Genomic DNA, 14,363 nt, shown 5'->3' with positions numbered 1-14,363 from the left:
GAGTCTTTCCCTGCAATTTTTATTGCTGTCAGGGTAGTAAGCAATACTTCATGTGGTCCAGTCTATTTTATGTCTGTAGCCCATTTTTCTATTGAGATTTTTAAGTATACTTTGTATCCTGGTTTGATGTTGTGCAGCAACTCTGCTATTCTTGTTTGTAAAGCTTGTATATATTTTGTTGATAATCTCCACCTATCATTGCAATGTAAGCTGGTTAAAAGTCCATCCTTGCGAAATTGCATGTCCATATAGCATATCAAATGGAGAGATGTGCAGATCTCCACTGGATCTTGTTCTAAGATGGAACAGAACCAATGGTGCAATGTCTCTCCATCTTTGGTGTGTTTCTGCTTACAATGTGATGGAATGAGAAAAAGTTGGGGAAAGGACCTGGAAGAGATCTTTCAAAATAGAATGGATAAAATAGAAAGGATGCTGAAGTAAATTTTAGGAGCAAGTTTTGACAGCTGATAGGAGTTTGATAACAATAGGCAGACATCTGAGAAGGTAATGGTTTTAGTGTTCTGAAATTCCATTGAGGTAGTGTCCTAGAAAGTGATAGAACTAATTATTAAGGGAATCTAACCACTGCCAGGTAGATAGAACTTCAAGTAAGAATAACTTGAATGTTTTTATTTTATTCCCGTAGTATATTGTATACCAAATTCAAAACCACTAATGAATAATATTCATTTAATGTCATCTTCATATTAAATATATGCCTTTAATGCTGTATCTAAACACTGATAAGGTCAAATAAGCAGACCTAAGAGAATTATTTGCTACTCCAATAAAGACTATCCTTTATGTTGACAGTGAATCATTTATTAACTAAGATTCTTTGCCTAGACTTGTTTGATGTCTATGAAATCACCCAAGAATTTTAATTCATCTTACATCACTCTGTATTTTATCTAAGTTTATAAAGAGACTTTGCTAAATGCCTCACTAAAATAACATGCACTATGTATGTGGTATTCTTTAAATAAACTAATATAGTAAATCTTTTTTTTTAAACAATATGGCTTATATTTGCCTTTTATAGGTTTTTAGTGAACATAAGCTGGTGCCCAACAATTATTTCCTTATCTATTTAGTCATTACAAATATCTTTGATATTCTTTTCCTTTACTTTGAGATTAATGACAAATTATTCCATCTATAACATTAACATTTGGAATTTATACTTTCCTTTAAAAAATAGAGTAGTGAGAGACTTCAGGTTAAGATGGCTGCAGAGTAGAAGCAAGAATCTTCCTTTCCTTGCCACCAATCAATATATAGTGCCTAAAAAGTACAAAACCAAAATCAAATGAGCAAAGGGGCTCCATTGGCGGGCACAGCATTGGCGGTAGGTAAAACTTGGGTATCCCCACACTATAAAGGGGCATAATTACTCCCACCAAAGGGCAAACTCATCACCTCTCCTCCACCCCACCTATGGAACCAGAGTCAAAGCTAATGAGGGGAAATATCTAGTTTCTTAGGGGCAGGCTGAGAATGCCAGAGACTTATCCCTAAGTGCAGTGAAACTTAGGACCCCTGGAGGTTTAGGAAACTTGGAAATAGGGCAAGGAGATTGGGCAGAGAAGGGTGGCTCACAGCAGGTGCCTCCATGAAGACTTGCCTACTCTCCTCACTCAGATATCTTTGGGGAAATCTATAGGTACTCAGGGGCTGGCTGAGAACACCACAGAATTACTCCTAAGAGCAGTGAGACTTGGGAACCCAGGAGACTGAGGAACACAGAGTCTGAGTGCAGAGACAGCCTCTATGGAGCTGAATACAAAGATATCCCACCTTCCACACTCAGACTTCTGACTGTGAAGGAACAATGGCCACCAACACCCAAGAACTACAATCCACATCTTTGGCAAGAAAAGTGGGAAATAGATAAAAAAGAAAATAACATTTTAAGACAGAATCTCCAACTTGGAAAAAGAAGCCCAGATGTCAAATTAAATTTTTAGCAAATTGGAAACCAGAAATGACCTTCTAGAAGCCATAAAAAAGCATGATAGATCAAGCCAAAAAAAAGGAAAATAATAAGAACTAAGCATAAACAGTCTTTAAAAACTATAATTGGGCAAATAGAAGTCAAGGATTTCATAGAACAGCAATAATCAATAAAGCAAAGTCAAAAGAATGATAGATTAGAAGGAAACACAAACTAACTCATTAAGAAGATGATTGACTTGGAAAACAGGTCTAGGAGAGACAATTTGAGGATCATAGGCTTACCTGAAAACCTGGAAATAAACAGAAACCTTGACATCATGCATCATGCTATAAGAAATTATCCAAGAAAACTGCCCTGATATTCTTAAACAAGAGGGCAAAATAGACATTAAAAGAGTCAATAGATCACCCTCTACATTAAATCTTCAAAAGACAACTTCCAGGAATATAATTGCCAAATTCAAGAGATTTCAAGCTAAAGAGAAAATATTGCAAGAAGTCAGAAAGAGACAATTCAGATATCAAGGAGCACCAATCAGGATTACACAGGATCTTTAAGCCTCCACACAAAAAGACCACAAGGCTTATGATATTCAGAAAGTCAAGAGAATGGGTTTTACAATCAAGGACCACCTGACCATAAAAATGACAATATATTTCCAGGGCAAAGTATGGGCATTTAACAAAATAGAAGATTTCAAAGTATTTGTAAAGGAAATACCAGGAAAAATGGAAAAGTTGATGTCCAAATATAATAATCAAGATAAACATGAAAAGGTAATTAAGAAAGGAGATTTATTTAAAAGGGCTTCAATAAAGTCAAGTTGTTTATATTTCTATAAGGAAAAATGTTATATGTAACCATAAAAATTTTTATTCACTATTAGAGTAGTTAGAATAATTATTCACAGGTAGAGTTTGGGGTACTAAGTGTTTTAAAATAATATGCGAAAAAGTAAAGGGGGTAGAATAGAAGATAGCATCAAGAGAAACTTAAAGGAATAAGAAAAATATAATGATTTATACCACATAAAGAGGTACATGGAAGAGGGCTGGGAAGAATACTATCGTAAGAAGGAGAATAAGAGAATGTTATAGGTAATACTTACCTTATTCTTAGTCGACTCAATTTTCAGAGGGAAGACTATCTAGATCCATTGGGGTACTGAAATCTATCATAACCTAAAGGAAAGTAGAGAGGGAAAAACCAAGGGGGGGGATACAAAAAGGGAGAGAAAGAGGTAGGAAGGGAATTTAATAGAACCTACAGAAAAATAAGAGGGGAATAAGAATGTAGGAGGTAGAAAGGGAAATAAAACAAGGGCAGGGATTAGGGGTACTAATTAAAAGCAAAACACTGGTGTAGAAGGAAATAGTGAAAGAAGAAATGGCAAGAATACGAGTAGGAATCAAAATGATGGGGATTACACAGGTGGTAATCTTAACTCTGAATGTGAATGGGATAAACTGTAAAGATTAAAATTTAGGGGAGATGGGGAGACTGAGGCAGGTAGAAATTAGTTTCTCTCTGCAAGGAGTATTATATTTTTTAGAGGTTTATTAAAGTTAAGGATTAAAAGAAAATACAGGATAAGAAAAAACACAAACATGTGTCTAGGCCAGAGGCCTCACCTACATTATGGAAAGAGCCGTGTCTGCTCCAAAACGGAAGTCCAAAAAAAGCCCAGAGCCCTCCAAAGCCTTTGAATCAGCTTAAATGCCTTCTCAATCTTGGCCCAGGTGAGATTACAAGGCATCCTGGGGAAGTGGAGCAAAGGCTCATGGGGATTGTAGTCCTGTATTCGAGTCTATTTTTTACATATCCCGCGTGTGATCATTTTTGGAAAAATTAATTTTTCCCCAAAAGGATCATAAAAACATAATAAACTTAAAAGATTACAATAGTGTGAGGATAAGAGAAAAAAGAATAAAACCAATAATTGCTGAACACATTGACAAAAAGCCGTTAGGGGGCAGTCCCCTTTGGCATAAAAGTATACATGCAAATAAATGTTCAATCAACCATACCCAAAGTTCAATTTTGTGCAACTTGTGGTCTGGAGGCTTCTTCATGGTGGCTTCTCCAACAGTTCAGTTCTGGATTCAGAAAGGTAGCATCTTTTTTACCTAAAATTCTTCTCAAAAGGAATTTAAACTTTGCCATTTAAATAATGATATTTTTTTTTACATTCTCCCGTGTTGTGGGTGATTGAAAGATTCAGAATCAGTTAGGGATGCATGGCTGAGGTATGAGGTATATGAATCAATTGGCAAGAGATATTAAAAAGACATCAGAAAATCTAAAAGAAAAATTTCTGGATGACAATATAGACTATCAAAGTCTTATGTGTAAAAATTCTAAGTAGAAGAAAAATAAATCTATAACAGGTCCTTCAATCAGCGCCCAATCGAAATGATCTAAGTAATGATGCATTTACCCAATCAGTGCCAGGACTACAGAAAGGTACCACACATTAAGAGGCAGAAAAGGGGACCAGATTATAGGAGCCAAGGTTTCGGGGATACTCATCTGTGAGTATCTTCAGGGTGAGTGTGGATACAAGGAAAGCCTATGTCATAACAACATGTTAAACATAGTAGCCTCAAGTCTTCACACTAGGTTCAAGACCTTTGTATTGGCCTAGAAGTGCATCAATCCATCCTAGATTGGCCTTTCTTTGGCCCTATGAAATGGCTCTTGTGTGTATCTCTTGTCCAGGAATCAGACAGAATCATTAAGCAAAGTCCCATAATTTATTTAAATAATTAGTGGCATCATTTTTATAGTCACAAGCCTTTTAGGGCATGTATTAGCAAATGTATCTTAAACTTAAAAATCAAAAGGTTAAAGAAAATCTTAATACTGGTGACATGTGCTTCAAATATAAAAAGGAGAGAAAAAATTAAAAAAACTAAAAAAGTATATTGCACATGCAAGAAAAATATAATAATAAAAGAGCTTTAAAAAATTCAAAAATATAGCTTATAATCATTGACACTCTGTGTCAGCTAAGAAAATATAAAATGCAAGGCTTTCTTACCAAAAATGAGATCCATTTCCTTTTAATATCTGGCCATGATCACTGTGAGTAGAAGACAAACGAATTGAACAAGGTTAGCACATTTTCATTTTTTAAAAATACAGTAGGTACAAATATGTAGATATCAAAATCCCCCAAATTCTCAATAGCCCAATTAATTACAATAGCAAACAAACACACTTTCATATTTCACATAAGTTGCTGTATGACATTTTTAAAACCTATGAATTGATGGACATTTGTCACAATTTTTACAAACATAGCAATCTTTCAACCTTGGTAATAAACATATTTTTTTTAAACAAAGTAAAACTCATCTAGGGTTAAGAACATAATCAAGAAATCTATATATCATTCTGGTGCAAGTAAAGTAGTGAGCTGAAGAGTATAAATAAATGGGTGCTCCTTTTTCTTGGAGGCTTATAGGGATACAAATGTCCTGAAATTAACTGCCCAACTTCCATTCATATGTGGGAAGGTTGGGGTTTATAAAATGTATTTCACTTCAGCTAATGGGCCTTACCTCGTGGTAGGGGCAGGCAAAAATTACCAGATTGTTAAAAAAAAATTCCAAAAATCATATTTAAAAAACCCTTAAAATCAAATCATTTGAGGTGTTTAGCACATTAAAATTCCAAAGGTTGTTAATACAATTATAACCAGTTCTGAAGTCCATCTATCCTCAGCAAAATAGAAAAAAAGCTGTTTTTTCATATATGGGCTTATTCACAATAATATTTGTTCAACACAGTTATAGGGGAAAAACAACAGAATTTTAAAACTCAGTACATTCAAAATAAATTCAATCAACCTTCAGTTCACAGAATAATATTCAGTCCAGTAATATATTAACTTAAAATCACAAAGTTATATCTTAAACAAAACAATGCAATAGAATACAGAGATTTTTTTATAAACCATTGGAGTTTGAAATGCCTTAGAATATAGCCTTTAGTCTCTTCAAAGTTCCTTGGGGTTTTTTTGTTTATTTGTTTTTAATTATCCAGTTAAATGTCTATTGTCCGAAGGCAGAGTAGTAAAGGCTAGGCTATGGGGTTCAAGGGATCCATACAGGGCCCCATAGCTGGGAAGCATCGGAGGCCAGATTTTAGCTAGAGACCTCCCGTCTCTGGGCCTGGCTTCCAGTTCGCTGGGCCACCCATTTTCCTCCCCAAAGTTAAAGTTGGGCTGAGTCTGCTCCCTGACAGGCAGGTAAAATCAATGAAATTGCCAGAAGAGTCAAAAGGTATCCTTTTAAACCCATTGCTTTTTAGGTTTCTGTTTGAAAAGATCTGTTTCTTCTCTCTAGTCTTTTCTCTCTTTCCCCTCTCTGATACCCCTGTGGCCAATACCCCCAACCACATGGAGGCTTAGCCTAAGGGAAAATTACCCAGTCTCCTCTCCCTCTCATCTCTCCCCTCCGTCCACGTGGCCAATACTGTTACCAGCTGGTCACAATGAGTCCTGAGGGATCTGCTCCAAGGATCTGGGTGATGAGCCAACTGGGGTCGTGCTCGTGGGTCTGGGGCGCAGAAATAGGCAGGCAGCAGCTGGTGAGAGGCCAGGAGCAGGAGCGGCTGCGGGGGTGGTCAAGGCCGGGACCAGGTACCAGGTGAGGATGATCAGGGCTGCAGGCTGCAGGCAGGAAGTGGCGGGCCGAGCCAGGTGGGGTGGGTAGCAGGTCCTGAGCCTGTAGCAGCTTTGCGAGGGTAGAAAACCTTGGCCAGAAAGATATGGCTCAAAAAAATTTTTTTTCTATGTACTAGCTATTAAAAGTTGAACTAAAGATCAGAAAAGAATTCAGAAGATTGAGTTTTTTTTTTTTTTATCCCTTCTTGGTCTCCAAACTGTAAAGATTAAAATTTAGGGGAGATGGGGAGACTGAGGCAGGTAGAAATTAGTTTCTCTCTGCAAGGAGTATTATATTTTTTAGAGGTTTATTAGAGTTAAGGATTAAAAGAAAATACAGGATAAGAAAAAACACAAACATGTGTCTAGGCCAGAGGCCTAGACCTCACCTACATTATGGAAAGAGCCGTGTCTGCTCCAAAACAGAAGTCCAAAAAAAGCCCAGAGCCCTCCAAAGCCTTTGAATCAGCTTAAATGCCTTCTCAATCTTGGCCCAGGTGAGATTACAAGGCATCCTGGGGAAGTGGAGCAAAGGCTCATGGGGATTGTCGTCCTGTATTCGAGTCTATTTTTTACAAAACTCATCCTTAAAACTGAAGCAAATAGCAGAGCGGATTAGAAATCAAAATCCTACCATATATTGTCTATAAGGAACACATGAGGCAGGTAGACATCCATGTGTTAAAGGTAAAAGACTGGAGCAAAATCTATAGGGCGTCAACTGAGAAAAAGAAGGCAGAAGTTGCAATCATGATATCTGACAAAGCCAAAGTAAAAATAGATCTAGTCAAAAGAGATAGGGAAGGTAATTACATTCTCATAAAAGGAAGTATAGACAATGAGGAAATATCAGTACTCAAAATTTTTTATGCACCAAATGGTATAGTACCCAATGTTTAAAGGAGAATCTATTAGAGGTGAAGGAGGAAATAGATAGTAAAATAATACATGTGGGAGATCTGAAACTTCTTCTATCATATCTAGATAAATCAAACCCAAAATAAATAAGAAAAAGGTAAGAAATATGAAGAAATTTTAGAAAAATTGGTGTTAATAGATAATGAATAGGGACAAAAAGGAATACACCTTCTTCTCAGTAACACATGGTATATTCACAAATATTGACCATGTACTAGTACATAAAAATATGGCAAACAAATGCAAAAAAGTAGATATTGTAAATGAAACTTTTCAGTTTTTAAGAGTTACAAATGAGTTCTTTTCTTATAGGGATACATAACATTTTAAGTTATTGAGTCTCTTTTAAAAATGGGTAGGGGTTTGTTTGTTTGTTTTTATTTTTACTTTCCCCTCTTTTTATTAATTGTCTTTTGATGATTCTCTTGAGTTCTGTGCTTGGGCATCAAATTTTCTGTTCAGGTCTGGTCTTTTCTTTACAAGTTCTTGGAATTCTTCTATTGTGTTGAATGACCATACTTTCCCCTGTAAGAATATAGTGAGTTTTGCTGGGGAGTTGATTCTTGGTAATAGACATAGTTCCCTTGCTTTCCAGAATATCATATCCCATGCCTTTCAGTCCTTCAGCATGGGTATTGCCAGATCCTGCATTATCCTCACTCCATAGTATCTGAATGACTTCTTGGCAGGTTGTAATATCTTTTCTTTGGTCTGATACTTCTTGAATTTGGCTACAGTTTTCCTGGGTGTTGTCAGTTGAGAACAGGGGGTGACCTGTGAATTCTTTCAATCTCCACTTTTCCCTCTTGTTCCAGAATATTGTGGCAGTTTTCTTGAATAATTTCTTGTATGATTTCCAGGCTTTTTCTTTTGTCATGGTTTTCTGGCAGACCAATGATTCTTAAATTGTCTCTCCTTGAACTATTTTCTAAATCCTCTGTTTTGTGAATGAGATGCTTCCTATTTTCCTCAATTTTTCATTCTTTTGGTTTTGTTTTATAGTGTCCTGCTGCCTTGTGAGGTCACTTGATTCTAGTTGATGTATTCTGGTTATTAAAGACTGGATTTCATCCCTGGGTTTTTGGTCATCCTTCTCCTTCTGGTGTGAATTTCTTTGGAGGTCATCTTTCATTCTCTTTACCTCATCTCTCAGCTCCTTTGCCTCATTTTCCAGCTGGTTGATTTTGGCTTTCAAAACACTATTTTATATTTCCAGATGACTTATCTTAGTTTTTAAATTCTTGTCCCAATTGTCTTCAGCCTCTCTTAATTGTGTTTTGAATTGCATTTTGAGTTCTTCCAAAGCCTGTGTCCAATTCACTGGGATTTCTGTTTTATTACTTGCATCCTTCTGTGTATTTTTTGTTCTGGGTTCATTGACTGTGTAGAAGCTGTCTTTTGTAATTTCTTTCTTCTTTTTCTGTTGTTTGCTCCTGTTTACCCCTTCTTTGTGCCCCGTATTTGTCTCTGCTCTTGCTCCTCTCATTTTTTTGGTTTTGAGGTTTTCTGTCTGTCTCCCCTCTTGGAGTTTTGTCAGATCGCTTAGTGCACTCTCTGGGGAAGGGGTGTTGGAGTTTGCCCTTCCCTGTCCTCTGGAGGCTTTTGATTGTATTAAAGTCCAGCAGTCAGTGTTGCAGCCTAGTTCTGAAGACTTTTGATGGGATTAAGTTCAGCTGGGTTGAGCTAGGTGTGCTCTGAGGCCAAAGACCTCCTAAAAGTCTGGAGCAGTATGAAAGATCACCACGGCTCTGACCAGGCTGCCAGCTCTCTCTCCAGCTCTTTCCCCGCCATCTGTGCTCGACACTCCAAGCTTAGCCCTACCCTGCCCACAATGTACACCCTCCAATCCAGCCCCTTTCCCTGCCCAGAGTTTCCAGCTGTTGGTGGATTCTCAGAGCTCTAGGGGGTATGGGGGAGATGGGTACTGGGACCTTCCTCCTGTCTTCACCTTAAATCCCAGTGTTCTCAGATTCTGGCTTTGGGTGTGGGGGGGTTGTACCTTTTGAATTGAATCCAGCAGGAGGATTCCTTGGCTCTGTCTTCTTAGGTTTGATTGTCAGTCCCCTAGAAGCATTCATTTTGTGATTGGTAAGGAAGGGTATTCAGAGGTCTGAACTCCTGCTCCTTCTATGCAGCCATCTTGACTCCAAGATTTCAGATTATAATACAATAAAAATAATAATTAGTAAGGGAACATGGAGAGGCAAATGAAAAATTCATTGGAAACTAAATAATATGATACTCCAAAACGGGTTGATTAAAAAGCAAATCTTAGAAACAATTAATAATTTAAATGAAGAGAATGACAATGAAGAAACATCATATAAAAATCTATGGGATACAGCCAAAGCAGGATGTGGTGGGGGAGAGGGGGATTTATATCCCCGAGTGCATATATTATGAAATCAGAAACATAAGAGGTCAATAAATTGGGCATGAGAATTAAAAAAAAAAAAAAGAAATATAAAATCCCCAGATATACCGAGCAAAACTGACTATATTCTTACAGGGTTATGGTCATTCAACAAAATAGAAGAATTCCAAGAATTTGTAAAGAAAAGACCAGACCTGAACAGAAAATTCGATGCCCAAGTACAGAAATCAAGAGAATCATCAAAAGGTAATTTAAAAAAAGGGGAAAAAAGAAAAACAAAACAAAACAAAAAAACCCTTTTGCTATGTATCCCTATAAGAAAAGAGGTCATTGGTAACTCTTAAAAACTGTTGTTATCACCTGGGCAGTTAGAAGAATTACACTTAGAGGGAACAGTGAAAAACTGTATAGGATGAAAGGACAAAACATAAATAGGTATATAGATATATGCATGCATAAACACATATACATATATATACATATATACAACTAGAGCTAAAAAAGAGGTTAATACTAAAAGAAATGGAAAAATAAACAATGGGGATAAATGAATATGTCACAAAGAAGCTCAAGGTGGGAGGAGGGGAGAACATCAAAAGACTGGAAGGGTAAAGAGTTTGGAGATAGGAAATTGGAATACAATCTTCATTACAATAACCTCTGACAAACGTCTAATTACTCACATTTATAAAGAGATAAACAAGTTGTACAAAAAATCAAGCCATTCTCCAATTGATAAATGGACAAGGGACATGAATAGACAATGTTCAGTTAAAGAAATAAAAACTATTAATAAGCACATGAAAATGTGCTCCAAATCTCATAATCAGAGAAATGCAAATCAAAACAACTCTGAGGTATCACCTCACACCTAGCAGATTGGCTAACATGACAGCAAAGGAAATTAATGAATGTTGGAGGGAATGTGGCAAAGTTGGGACATTAATGCATTGCTGGTAGAGTTGTGAATTGATCTAACCATTCTGGAGGGCAATTTGGAACTATGCCCTTTGGGCAATAAAAAACTGTCTGCCCTTTGATCCAGCCATAACTCTGCTGGATTTGTACCCCAATGAGATAATAGGGAAAAAGACATGTACAAAAATATTTATAGCTGTGCTCTTTGTGGTGGCAAAAAAATTGGAAAATGAGGGGATGCCTTTCAATTGGGGAATGGCTAAACAAATAGTGGTATATGTTGGTGATGGAATACTATTGTGCTCAAAGGAATAATAAAGTGGTGGAATTCCATGGGGACTGGAACAACCTCTAACAATTGATGCAGAGTGAGAGGAGCAGAACCAGGAAAACATTGTACACAGAGACTGATACACTGTGGTACAATCAAATGTAATAGACTTCTGCATTAGTGGCAATGCAATGACCCTAAACAACTTGGAGGACCTATGAGAAAAACCACTATCCACATGCAGAGGAAACACAGTGGTAGTAAAAACACCGAAGAAAAACAAGTTCTTGAATACATGAATGGAAGGGATATTGTTGGGCATGTAGACTCTAAATGAATATCCTACTGTAAACAAAAACATGGAAATAGGTTCTGATCAAGGACACAAGTGATACCCAATGAAATTGCATGTTGGCTGCAGGAAGAGTGGGTGGAGAGGAGGGAAGGAAATAATGTGATTATTGTAACCAAGGAATAGTGTTTAAATTGTCTAAATGAACTTATTCAAATGGAAAAAATATCCCCAGATAAAAACTAAATTAGAACTCTTAAAAATAATAAATAAGACAAGCAGTTGGTATTTTGAAAAAAAAACAAATAAAATAGATTATGTTTTGGTCAATCTAAAAAAAAAAGGAAAAATTAAATCAAATAAACAGTATCAAAATGAAAACAGAGACCTCAACTCTAATGAAGAGGAAATTATTGCAGTCATTAAAAACTAAGTTTTTTCATTTGGAACTATCCTCAAAGGACTTAGAAAGAATGTTTACCTTTTCATCCAGCCATAACATTGTGGGTTTATACCCCAAAGAGATAATAAGGAAAAAGCCTTGTATAAAATTATTCATAGACTTACTCTTTGTGGTGGTAAAAATTGGAAAATGAGAGAATGCCCTTGGATAGGGAAATGGCTGAACAAATTGTAGTATATATTGGTGAAGGGATATTATTGTGCTGAAAGGAATAATGAATTGAATGAATTCCGTATGTACTGCAATGACCACCAGGAACTGATGCAGAATGAAAGAATCAGAACCAGGAGAAAGTTGTACACAGAGATGGACATACTGTGATACAACTGAATGTAATGGACTTTTCTACTAGTATCAATGCAATGATCTAGAACAATTCTGAGGGATTTATAAGAAAGAACAGTATTCACATCCAGAAAAGAATTGTGGGAGTAGAAGCACAGAAGAAAAACAACTCTTTGATCACATGGGTCCCTGAGGATATGATTGGAGATGTAGACTCTAAATGATCACCCTAATGCAAATATTCATAAAATGGAAATAGATCTTTTCTTTGGTTGTGAACATTTTTAAACCCCTGTAGGCTGACAGTTAATATTTCTTTGGGAAGAAAAACTATAAGGGATCATCTTGCCTCTCAAAGATAGACTTGACCACCGGAGTCTGTCCTGGACTCCTCTGAGGGAGGCATATTTCCGTCTCATTGAGGCAATCCCACTCTAGTCTTCTATCTTCCATCTCCCAGATAACACCTGTGTGGAACCACACTCTTTTCCAAGGGGACAGGACCTGGTTTATCTACCCCCATAAGTAATGGAGGAGAGAAATTATCCATTCATTCTCTCTCACCCCCTTTTCCCTCCTTCCTCCCACCTCCTTCTTTACAATACATTGCTGGTAGAGTTGTAAATTGATCCTTGGTCAAAAAGTCCTGAGTCACTGGGGTCTGGAAATCAAACTCCCTCTTGCTGAGAAGTGTGATACTCCCAAACTTTTGAGAGGTCACTGTAGAGGACAGAATTTCAGCTTGAAATCCTATATCAGTTATTTCAATTTTTGATCCCCTTTGTTATATTATTTAGAGAGAAGACTAAACTCAAACTCATAAATTTAAAATGATTTATTGAGGTTGAAGCAAGAAGGGAATGGCAGGGGTATGAGGGAGGAAAAATGTAAATTGGGTAAAAGGAAACCCTAAAAAATTTCCCCTCTTGCAGATTGGCCTTTCAGAGTATGGAGGTCACAGGCTTCTCAGCCCTAACATCTCCTTTTTGCCAACTGCTTTCTTACCCCTACTCTAGGGGAGATAGACAATAATAATTATGAAACCATGGAGAAAAAAAAATTAAAAATATCCCATTATTTTTTAATTTCTCTTAAAACACCATCTTCCAAGTTAACTCCATTATCCTTGGTTCTTCACTCTTTTCCCACTCTTAATATTAAATTAACTCTCCCTTGCCCATTTTTACATTTAATCACCAGAAACTTATACACACCACTTACACTTTGTAATAAGGGTTAATCTGGTGGGAGAGAGAGAGAGAGAGAGAGAGAGAGAGAGAGAGAGAGAGAGAGAGAGAGAGAGAGAGAGAGAGAGAAAGAGTAGAGACCTCCCCTCTCAAAGTAGGGTTCAGGGGAGATAGCTGCTGTTTAGCTGGGTCAAGGGAGAGTAGAGGGGGAATGAATAGTTCCTCCCTTCAACCTATGGCAGCTCAACCCAAACTGTCTCTTGACTTCCCTCTACTATTAAAGTCTTTCCTTAGAAAGAGAGAGAGTTATCCTCTCACCTCCAACTGGAACTGATTTCCACTCACACTAGAGTCAGTTGGGGGAAAGAAGATAAATATTATTCTAACTGATCAATTTGGGAATAACATAGGGAAATGGCTGTGGGAAGGTTTTTGTGAGGAAAGATGGAAAGGTGATCAGAGCAAAATACTTAATGTGTAGGTTAGATATCTTACCCTATTCTCTCTCTGATTTTCTTACTTTCACTCATTCTATATTTTATAAATAAATTGCAAAAAAATCATTTTGGAATTGATTAGAATTCCTGATGACTCTACTCTTGAATAATCCAATCCAACCTTTTATAACATTCTGGTCCTTACACCTCTAACATATCTATTCCTTTACTAAGTCATATCAGTTCTACCCTTGTAATAACACTCCTCTCTTCTCTACCCTGGAACAGACACTGTTTTGGTGCAGGACCTCATTACCTCACACCTAGACTCTTGAAATAAGCTTTTTGGTTGAACTAGTAGTGTCTCATTACCAATAGGATAAAGTTTTAAATCTTTTTGATATTCAAAGCCCTTCATGACATTGGCCTATCCATCCTTTTCAGCCTTCTTACCTGTGTTTGAGGGAGAACATTATATACTCTTTCCTTTGATATTGCCCTCCTTTTTGCTTCTCCCACAGTATACTTCATCACCAGACTCTACATTTCACTAACTGTCCTCCATGCTTGACATTCTCTCCCTCTTATA

The sequence above is a fragment of the Monodelphis domestica genome, chromosome 6, assembly GCF_027887165.1.
Source record: "Monodelphis domestica isolate mMonDom1 chromosome 6, mMonDom1.pri, whole genome shotgun sequence".
Taxonomy (NCBI): domain Eukaryota; kingdom Metazoa; phylum Chordata; class Mammalia; order Didelphimorphia; family Didelphidae; genus Monodelphis; species Monodelphis domestica.
Note: the sequence above shows the minus strand (reverse complement) of the source record.